We start from the raw sequence: 11355 nt of genomic DNA, 5'->3' as shown, positions 1-11355 counted from the left end.
TAAATGTGCCACGCGTATAATAAATAAGGTCCTAGGAATGCCAGAGGCAATCCTAGAACTTCGTCATACAATTACAAAACTTAGTTTCTAAGCAAAAGCCATAATTAGGGGTAGGTAATATGAACTATTCCTAAACTTACCTAAATTCAAACCTAACATAACCACCAACCCTTTTCACCCTTCCTCCGTTCCTCCGCCATCCATAAATCATGCAGAGACAAATAACCAAACAAGTTCACTGACAAGTAAGAAGCAGATAGTGCAAATAGCAAGAATAACAGGTAGCAGGATGTATATTCAATTAGGCAATCTCAGATAATGCATAGCAATCAAAACAAACAAATGCACATGATGCATGCCTGACCTGTGGCTGATGGGGCCCATCTGTCGGTTATCCAGCCAACTCGACAAGTCCAAAAACCTTAGATTGTCCCCTGTCGCGCATCCCCAATAGTCTATGCATAGAGTTCACATTCATTCATCATATAAACACTCAATGGGGGTAATCCATACCTGGGAATTTATACTTGCCCGGTCATCCTTACGATGTAGGGTCAACAGAGTATCGAGATTCAACCTGGAACATGTGGTGGCAAGCCACGATTTTTACCCAGGAAAACTCGTATCTCAGATATCATCATTCATAAGCCATTTCATATTTATAACCATCATATAATCATTTATCAAAGCCATGGCATATTAACTCCTTTCATTAACAACTTTCCTTTCACATTTGTCATCATATTTACCTCTTTCTTCGCTCTCAAGTTACCTCAAACTCCTATCTTCTGCTATCTACTAAACTTACTAGTGGGATCTAGAATTAACAGGGCAAAAATAGGGGTTTTAGAGTTTAAAATCATGTTTAAAACTGAAAAACAAAGGTGCTGGAAAACAGGGCGTGTGTGTATGCACACACCTGTGCGTGCACACAGCTCAACAAGAAAGCAGAATGTGTGCGTGCGCACGAGTGCGTGCACGCGTACACATCACTTGGTGTGCAAGCGCCTCACCTGTGCTAGCGCCACCAACAGAAAGCCCATCTTGACGTGTGCGTGCGCACAAGGGCGTGCGTGTGCACACTTTTTGTGAAAAATATCAGGTGTGCGTGCACATGGCTTTGTGCATGGGCACACATCAGAAAACATGGTTCTGCTGCAAGTTACAAAAATTCAATTTTTCGCACTAATTTTCCGACGCCCATAACTTCCTTTACAAAATTTGGTTTTTCGCAAATTTTATACCGATCTCAAGCTTGTTAAACCCTCTTTAATTTAATACAAACTTCATCTTTATCCAAAATTTGTAGAGCAAAATATGGACTGTCGAAGTTCGTTAAAATTCACGTTTTACCAAAAATACCCCATACCCCATTTTCACCAATTCATGTTTCCTACCATCAAAATCTGCACTTTCATCATATATCAAGTTCCATTTTATTAATCCTATCCACTATCACATTAATATTCATACCAATTCATAAAACCCAAGCATTATCCAGGAATTCACCCATTCCAACCATAACTCATATTAAAATTCATTCATCCATTACCTTCATTCATTAATACCATAACATAATCCATCTTCAACTAATTAAATAAGCCATACCACCAATTTCAATTAACTCAGATCAACATCATCATCAACCCAACATTAATAATTACAAACACACTTATTCAACCCTTCACATATATTAACCCTTCAACACATATATCACCCCTCATTAACATATATCAACCAAATTCTATTAAATCATATACCAACATCAACATTAATCATAAATTTACCCAATATCATCACAAAACTAATCATTTAACGCATTTAACCTTTTCAACTTAACCTATGGTTCTCTAGCCTAAGTTTTCACAACATCTTAAATGTTAAACGTGCGAAACCTAAACCATACCTTGGCCGATCAATTTATTTATTATCCAAAGCAACCCTTAAGCCATACTCACAGCTCCTTAATTCATAAGATCTCCAAGACTTGACACCAATCCAAGGCCTCCAATGTCCACAACATCAAATTCCACTTACAAACACACCACCTAATACAAATATACACATATATGTATACCCAACTCAATATCATTTACTTAAATTCAGAAATTAGATAGAGCTAGGGTTTCCTCACCTTACCCATTGATGATTGGAGTATAATCCAATAATTATCCAATGTTAGATTGTACCTAAACCACCAAAATCATCAAAATCACTCAAAGCTCAAGCCAATTTCGCACATAAAGGGGAAACAGAATTATGGGCACGAATTATAGAGAGACATACCTTTTTGTTTGGATAGAATTTAAGAGGGCTCTGAGACGAATGCGTGGCCGCAAACAGCTCATCAATCGGAGCTCCGGATTGAAAGTTACGGTAGTTTGATTAAAGTGGCTAGGGTTTGGAAAGCTCTCCCTTTCCTCTCTTAATGTTGCTGCATGGATCTCCTTTTGGAGAAGAAGGAGATGCTGATTGTCTCCTTAAATAGGGCTCAATTGGGCCCGGTTTAACTAGCTCGGCCCGTGTGGCCCAATCTAGGGCCAAATTCTTCGAAATTGTGTCAAAATTCTCGTTTTAACGAGCTCTATCTTATTTTAATATTAGATTCACATTTTTAACATCCCTTATTAAAATTTAATTTATTGACTAATTATTTGCTAATTTTTACGGGGTTTACATCCTACCCACCTAATTAGGAATTTTGCCCTCAAAATTCAGATTCAGTTATCTGAAAAGAGGTGTGGGTAGTCTTTTGGCGTATTCAGAGTTTCTTGAAGCTGACCTCGTAACTCGAAACATCCATCTCCTTTCATTTAGACTGACTTAGGTTGTAAGACATGAATTTGTTTTAGAAGCGTGTTTCAAAAGTTACGAAGGGTATGGCAGAAAACTATTTGGCACGACTCTAACCATTAATATTTTCCAAAAATTGAAATGGGCTAACTTAGCGGGTTTTAGCTTCCTTGTTTTTGATTGCTCATCCGACTCTAGCTCGTTGAAGTAATCTTCAGAGATAGGTATCCTCTTCCTTCTGACTTGAGAAGTCTTCTTCATAGATCTGCCTAATTCTTTTGTCGGCTTACATCATTAGAATTCTAAATCAAATTTACGTAACTTTTTCTCCGTTGTCTTGGCTATCAAATTCAGGAATTAAGACGTTTGATGTTCCAGTTTCTGATTAATACAGAGGTATTTAGCGTACTGTGAAGTTTCACCTTCTCCCTTATGTATAGTCTTATTACTATCTCCAATAAGTAATTTGCTCCGATAGGCAAAATGGACTTGCTCACTTGATCTACGATTTCCTAACAGAATCGCCTTTTGTCCTAGACTTCGGCAACCTATTACAAAATCGATAGCTATTCTCTTTTACCTTTAATGTAGAACTTTCGACAGTTGTAGCATTTCGCACGGCTCCTGGTGGTCTTTCTTTTCTTCCTCACGCGTCGAGCATATAATCACATAGATTGTCATTTTGTTCTTCACTTCTTGAGGCTCAAATTATCTTCTTGGATTCGCGATACGTTTTAGAAATCTCAAGGTAACTTCGAAAATCTTCTCTTGTAAGCTTTGGACAACAGTTTCTCTTTCCAACTTCCGATTTTGACACACAACCTTCTCTTGGTGTCTTCATGATTCAACCGACTTCGGTACTCTTAGTAGCTTCTTATTACCAGTATTGCACTTCCTAAGTCCTTGACTCTATGATCTCTATTTTGGCATTGGGCATATAAATCTCTTCTTAATTCCCTTTTGTTTATCAGACTTTGACATCTTTGGCAGCTTCTTATTGTCTTGTTATGCGTCCCGTATCTCATCGATACCACGTTGTAAATTGGTAATGGATTTAGTTCGGCATTCCCACTCCACACTCTTATTCTCCAACCCAGAACTTTAACTCATCTAACATTTCCTCATTTGGAACTAACATCCAAGAATCCTTTAGAAACTTCTTGCTTAAGGCGTCTATGACAATCTCACGGTGTTGCATCAGCTCACATCTTAAGTCCTCCAATAATACATCATAGTCATTCCTGAAGTGGTTTATTAGGCTTAAGTGATGCAAGTATTGGCATAAAAATCAATCTTCTTTCTATGGCTCAAAGGCTTTCGTCATATCCTGGGTATTTCATCCATACAGTGCACCTCATCTCCTCTATCCAATCACGAGCGATACGATCAGCGAGGATTAAGGCTCTAAGTCCCCCGGTAATGTCGCTGGTTTTATTTTCATGTTCAAAAGTCCATCTTCAAAGGATTGACACTCTAATAATTGAATCTAAGAGTTATGCGCGACGCAGAATCCAGTACGAATTGATTTTTCAAAGAAATGCTATGTTCAAGGGACAAACGAGTAACACGAACGGTGTTCACGAGAATTCAAAAGAAAGTCTTGCTTTTAAGGAATCAGATCTCTACAGTTACAACTATGATTTATACGTGATACTCATATAGGCTCGAGTTAGATTTCAAAAGGACTTTAAACTCGAAAAATGAATGAGCAATACAAAAGGTGTTCATAATAAGTCAGAAATAAAATCTTGTACACGGTTAATCAGGATTATACCGAAATGATGAAATGCACAAGGAAAGGAACCTAGGTACATCTCAAGAAAAGAGTTCAAATTAAAGACCTTTGGTAGAAAGAGCATAATGTACAGAGTCAAATAAGTCTCAGCTGATTCTGAAGAATATGGTTTGTGAATAAGGGCAAATCTAGTCATAGAGAGCATACAAGATTCAAGGATTATGCGTTTATACCAGGACAAGCTCAGACTCATCCTGGAAGAAACAAAATTCATGCGCACAAGGAGTAAAGTTAGAAAGGTAGTCAAGCCATTTAGGAAGAGCTCTGAATAGAATGTCAATGTAGGTTTCAAAAGAAGGATTAGATCGAATCGCGAAGGTTCGTTAGCACACTCTCTCTGCATAAGGCTTCATGCCATTCTCTTCCTTCTTCTCCGGCATAACCGGCACTTCCCACAAAGAAATAGTTGGTTAGATGATTCCCTCTTCTAGTACTCCCTTCCACTTAATCCTAAATTCTACCGATTATAATAATGTCTTTGCTTGTGGTGCGATTGAAGTTAATCTGGCTTCCGGTACTAAGCTGATGAGCGGATAATTTATACGCTTTTTGGCATTGTTTTTAGTATGTTTTTAGTAGGATCTAGTTACTTTTAGGGATATTTTCATTAGTTTTTATGTTAAATTTACATTTCTGGACTTTACTATGAGTTTGTGTGTTTTTCTGTGATTTCAGGTATTTTCTGGCTGAAATTGAGGGACTTGAGCAAAAATCAGATTCAGAGGTTGAAGAAGGACTGCTGATGCTGTTGGATTCTGACCTCCCTGCACTCAAAGTGGATTTTCTGAAACTACAAAACTCAAAATGGCGCGCTTCTAATTGCGTTGGAAAGTAGACATTCAGGTCTTTCCAGCAATGTATAATAGTCCATACTTTGCCCAAGTTTATATGACGCAAACTGGCGTTCAACGCCAGCTCTCTGCCTAATTCTGGAGTTCAGCGCCAGAAATGGATCAAAAACCAGAGTTGAACGCCAGAAATGGATCAAAACCTGGTGTTCAACTCCACAAATGGCCTCTGCACGTGAAAAGTTAAAGCTCAGCCCAAGCACACACCAAGTGGGCCCCGGAAGTGGATTTATGCATCAATTACTTACTTATGTAAACCCTAGTGACTAGTTTATTATAAATAGAACTTTATATCATTGTATTCACAGTCTTGGTTACTCCGGTCCACCTCTGGGGCCGAGACCAATGAACTCCATTATCACTTATGTATTTTCAAAGGTAGAGTTTCTACACTCCATAGATTAAGGTGTGGAGCTCTGCTGTTCCTCAAGGATTAATGCAAAGTACTACTGTTTTCTATTCAATTCATCTTATTTCGCTTCTAAGATATTCATTCGCACTTCAACCTAAATGTGATGAACGTGACAATCATCATCATTCCCTATGAACGCGTGCCTAACAACCACTTCCGTTCTACATTAGAATTGAATGAGTATCTCTTAGATTTCTTAATCGGAATCTTCGTGGTGTAAGCTAGAATGATGGCGGCATTCGAGAGAATCCGGAAGGTCTAAACCTTGTCTGTGGTATTCCGAGTAGGATTCAATGATTGAATGACTGTGACGAGCTTCAAACTCGCGATTGCCGAGCGTAGTGACAGACGCAAAAGGAATCCTATTCCAGCAGGATCGAGAACCGACAGATGAATAGCCGTGCCGTGACAGGGTGCGTTGACCATTTTCACTGAGAGGATAAGATGAAACCATTGACAAGGGTGATGCCTCCAGACGATTAGCCGTGCCGTGACAGGGCATTTGGATCATTTTCCCGAGAGAAGACCGAAAGTAGCCATTGACAGTGGTGATGTATCACATAAAGCCAGCCATGGAAAGGAGTAAGACTGATTGGATGAAGATAACAGGAAAGTAGAGGTTCAGAGGAACGAAAGCATCTCTATTCGCTTATCTGAAATTCTCACCAGTGATTTACATAAGTATTTCTATCCCTGTTTTATTAATTGTTTTCGAAAACCCCATTACTATTTTATATCCGCCTGACTGAGATTTACAAGGTGACCATAGCTTGCTTCATACCAACAATCTCCGTGGGATTCGACCCTTACTCACGTAAGGTATTACTTGGACGACCCAGTGCACTTGCTGGTTAGTTGTGCGAAGTTGTGAACCATGGTATTGGCATCATGTTTTTGGCGCCATTACCAGGGAAAGAAAGAGCGATGAATTTTACATAATCAAAGTGTAGTCACAATTTCTGCGCACCAAGTTTTTGGCGCCGTTGCCGGGGATTGTTCGAGTTTGGACAACTGACGGTTCATCTTGTTGCTCAGATTAGGTAATTTTCTTTTTGTTTTCTTTTCAAAAATTTTTCAAAAATATTTCAAAATTTTCTCACCTGTTTTCAAAAAAAAAAATTTTATTCAAAATTTTTAAAGAATGAATTCTAGTGTTTCATGAAGCATGTGAAGCCTGGCTGGCTGTAAAGCCATGTCTAAATTCTTTTGGACTGAGGCTTTCACTCATAAGTATATGAAGTTGGATGAAATATCAGCTGTTGTATACATGAGAGGTATCTATGTTTGCTGAAGCTTGGCTGGCCATTGGCCATGTCTAGTGTTTTGGACCGGAGCTTTCATTGAAAGCTTGGCTGGCTAGTGAGCCATGTCTAATTCCTGGACTGAAGCTTTAGACTAACATGGTAAGATTTCTGGAATTCATATTAAAAATTTTGGAATCCTTATTTTTTTACAAATAATTTTCGAAAAAAAATTCAAAAAAAAATTAGAAAATCGTAAAAATAAAAAATATTTTTCTGTTCCTTGTTGGAGTCTTGAGTCATGTTATAAGTTTGGTGTCAATTGCATGTGCATCTTGCATTTTTCAAAAATTCATGCATTCATAGTGTTCTTTAAGATCTTCAAGTTGTTCTTGGTAAGTCTTCTTGTTTGATCTTTGCATTTGCATGTTTTGTCTCTTTTCTTGTTTTTCATCATATGCATTCTTGAATTCTTAGTGTCTAAGCATTAAAGAATTCTAAGTTTGGTGTCTTGCATGTTTTCTTTGCATTAAAATTTTTTTCAAAAACATGTTCTTGGTGTTCATCTTGATCTTCAAAGTGTTCTTGGTGGTCATCTTGACATTCATAGCATTCTTGCATGCATTCATTGTTTTGATCTAAAAAAATTTCATGCATTGCATAATTTTCATGTTTTTCCATCTCATCATAAAAATTCAAAAATCAAAAAATATCTTTCCCTTTTTCTCTCTCATAAATTCGAAAATGAGATTTGACTTTTTCAAAATTTTTTAAAAAAATCTAGTTGTTTTCATGAGTCAAATCAAAATTTTCAATTTAAAAATCTCACCTTTTTCAAAATCTTTTTCAAAAATAAAATCTTTTTCAAATTTCTTAGTTATTTTTGAAAATTCCAAAAATATTTTTCAAAAATCTTTTTCTTATTTTTATATCAAATTTTCGAAAATAACATCACCAATTAATGTTTTGACTCAAAAATTTCAAGTTTGTTACTTGCTTGTTAAGAAAAATTCAAACTTTGAGTTATAGAATCATATCTTGTGATTTCTTGTGAATCAAGTCATTAATTGTGATTTTAAAAATTCAAATATTTTTCAAAAACTAATTTCTATCATATCTTTTCAAAAATATCTTCTTATCTTATCTGTTTCAAAAAAAAATTTGATTTCAAAATATCTTTTCTAACTTCCTAACTTCTTATCTTTTCAAAATTGATTTTCAAAATTTGTTTCAACTAACTAACTAACTTTTTGTTTATCTTTTTCAAAACTACCTAACTAACTTTCTCTCTCTAATTTTCGAAATTATCTCCCCCCTTTTTCAAAAATTTCTTTTTAATTAACTAATTATTTTTTATTTGAATTTTCGAAAAACTACTAACCTTTTTCAAAACTATTTTCGAAAATCACTAACTCTTTTTCAAAAATTATTTTCGAAAATCCTTCTCCCTCATCTCCTTCTATTTATTTATTCATCTACTAACATCTCTTTCTCACATCACCAAAAATCCGAACCCTCTCTCTCTCCTTGAGTTCAGATTTTCTTCTTCTTTTCTTCTACTAACACAAGGACCTCTATATTGTGATATAAAGGATCCATATTATTATTATTATTTTTTCTGTGCCCTCTTCTTTGTCATATGAGCAGGAGCAAGGACAAGAACATTCTTGTTGAAGCAGATCCAGAACCTGAAAGGACTCTGAAGAGAAAATTAAGAGAAGCTAAATTACAACAATCCAGAGATAACCTTTCAGAAATTTTCGAACAGGAAGAGAAGATGGCAGCCAAAAATAACAATAATGCAAGGAGGATGCTTGGTGACTTTACTGCACCTAATTCCAATTTACATGGAAGAAGCATCTCCATTCCTGCCATTGGAGCAAACAACTTTGAGCTGAAACCTCAATTAGTTTCTCTGATGCAGCAGAACTGCAAGTTTCATGGACTTCCATCTGAAGATCCTTTTCAGTTCTTAACTGAATTCTTGCAGATATGTGATACTGTTAAGACTAATGGAATAGATCCTGAAGTCTACAGGCTCATACTTTTCCCTTTTGCTGTAAGAGACAGAGCTAGAACATGGTTGGACTCTCAACCCAAAGACAGCCTGAACTCTTGGGATAAGCTGGTCACGACTTTCTTAGCCAAGTTCTTTCCTCCTCAAAAGCTGAGCAAGCTTAGAGTGGATGTTCAAACCTTCAAACAGAAAGAAGGTGAATCCCTCTATGAAGCTTGGGAAAGATACAAGCAGCTGACCAAAAAGTGTCCTTCTGACATGCTTTCAGAATGGACCATCCTGGATATATTCTATGATGGTTTATCTGAGCTATCAAAGATGTCATTGGATACCTCTGCAGGTGGATCTATTCACCTAAAGAAAATGCCTGCAGAAGCTCAAGAACTCATTGACATGGTTGCTAATAACCAGTTTATGTAGACTTCTGAGAGGAATCCTGTGAGTAATGGGACGCCTATGAAGAAGGGAGTTCTTGAAGTTGATACTCTGAATGCCATATTGGCTCAGAACAAAATATTGACTCAGCAAGTCAATATGATTTCTCAGAGTCTGAATGGAATGCAAGCTGCATCCAACAGTACTCAAGAGGCTTCTTATGCAGAAGAAGCTTATGATCCTGAAAACCCTGCAATAGCAGAGGTGAATTACTTAGGTGAACCTTATGGAAACACCTATAACTCATCATGGAGAAATCATCCAAATTTCTCATGGAAGGATCAAAGGCCTCAACAAGGCTTTAATAATGGTGGAAGAAACAGGTTTAGCAATAGCAAGCCTTTTCCATCATCCACTCAGCAACAGACAGAGAATTCTGAGCAGAATCCATCTAGCTTAGCAAACTTAGTCTCTGATCTATCTAAGGCCACTGTAAGTTTCATGAATGAAACAAGGTCTTCCATTAGAAATCTGGAAGCACAAGTGGGCCAGCTGAGTAAAAGGATCACTGAAATCCCTCCTAGTACTCTCCCAAGCAATACAGAAGAGAATCCAAAAGGAAAGTGCAAGGCCATTGACATAAGCACCATGGCCGAACCTGTAAGGGAAGGAGAGGACGTAAATCCCAAGGAGGAAGACCTCCTGGGACGTCCAGTGGTCAATAAGGAGCTTCCCTCTGAGGAACCAAAGGACTCTGAGGCTCATCTAGAGACCATAGAGATTCCATTGAACCTTCTTATGCCATTCATGAGCTCTGATGAGTCTTCCTCTTCTGAAGAGAATGAGGATGTTACTGAAGAGCAAACTGCCAAGTTTCTTGGTGCAATCATGAAGCTGAATGCCAAATTATTTGGTATTAAAACTTGGGAAGATGAACCTCCCTTGTTCATCAATGAACTAAGTGATCTGGATCAATTGACATTGCCTCAGAAGAGACAGGATCCTGGAAAGTTCATAATACCTTGTACCATAGGCACCATGATCTTTAAGGCTCTGTGTGACCTTGGTTCAGGAATAAACCTCATGCCCCTCTCTGTAATAGAGAAACTGGGAATCTATGGGGTGTAAGCTGCTAAAATCTCATTAGAGATGGCAGACAATTCAAGAAAACAGGCTTATGGACAAGTAGAGGATAGGATGAAACCATTGACAAGGGTGATGCCTCCAGACAATTAGCCGTGCCGTGACAGGGCATTTGGATCATTTTCCCGAGAGAAGACTGAAAGTAGCCATTGACAGTGGTGATGTATCACATAAAGCCAGCCATGAAAAGGAGTAAGACTGATTGGATGAAGATAGCAGGAAAGCAGAGGTTCAGAGGAATGAAAGCATCTCTATTCGCTTATCTGAAATTCTCACCAGTGATTTATATAAGTATTTCTATCCCTGTTTTATTAATTATTTTCGAAAACCCCATTACTATTTTATATCCGCCTGACTGAGATTTACAAGGTGACCATAGCTTGCTTCATACCAACAATCTCCGTGGGATTCGACCCTTACTCACGTAAGGTATTACTTGGACGACCCAGTGCACTTGCTGGTTAGTTGTGCGAAGTTGTGAACCATGGTATTGGCATCATATTTTTGGCGCCATTACCAGGGAAAGAAAGAGCGATGAATTTTACATAATCAAAGTGTAGTCACAATTTCTGTGCACCATAAGCCTATTGCAAACTCGCTTTCTCTCTGAAATGGAAGTTCTGACACATCTTCAAGAATTGTCTTAGAAACTCTCTCGTATAGGGATTTGATTTCATCTTCACTTGCCTCTTACAATTAACAGCCAAAGGTTGAATTCGCTCTATTCCTCT

General features: G+C 37.6%; 1 non-coding gene across 1 annotated transcript; it reads right to left on the bottom strand.

Annotated features, from left to right (window-relative positions):
• Positions 1-9262: 9262 nt before the first annotated feature.
• On the bottom strand, positions 9263-9370 carry LOC148577818 (small nucleolar RNA R71). Its single transcript, XR_015903649.1, has one exon. It is a non-coding gene; the product is annotated as a small nucleolar RNA R71 (small nucleolar RNA).
• Positions 9371-11355: the final 1985 nt, after the last annotated feature.

Source organism: Arachis ipaensis, chromosome B1 (genome assembly GCF_059453495.1).
Source record: "Arachis ipaensis isolate K30076 ecotype BB chromosome B1, ASM5945349v1, whole genome shotgun sequence".
Lineage (NCBI taxonomy): Eukaryota > Viridiplantae > Streptophyta > Magnoliopsida > Fabales > Fabaceae > Arachis > Arachis ipaensis.
The sequence above is the reverse complement of the archived record's forward strand: the minus strand, read 5'-3'. Positions and strand labels throughout refer to the sequence as shown.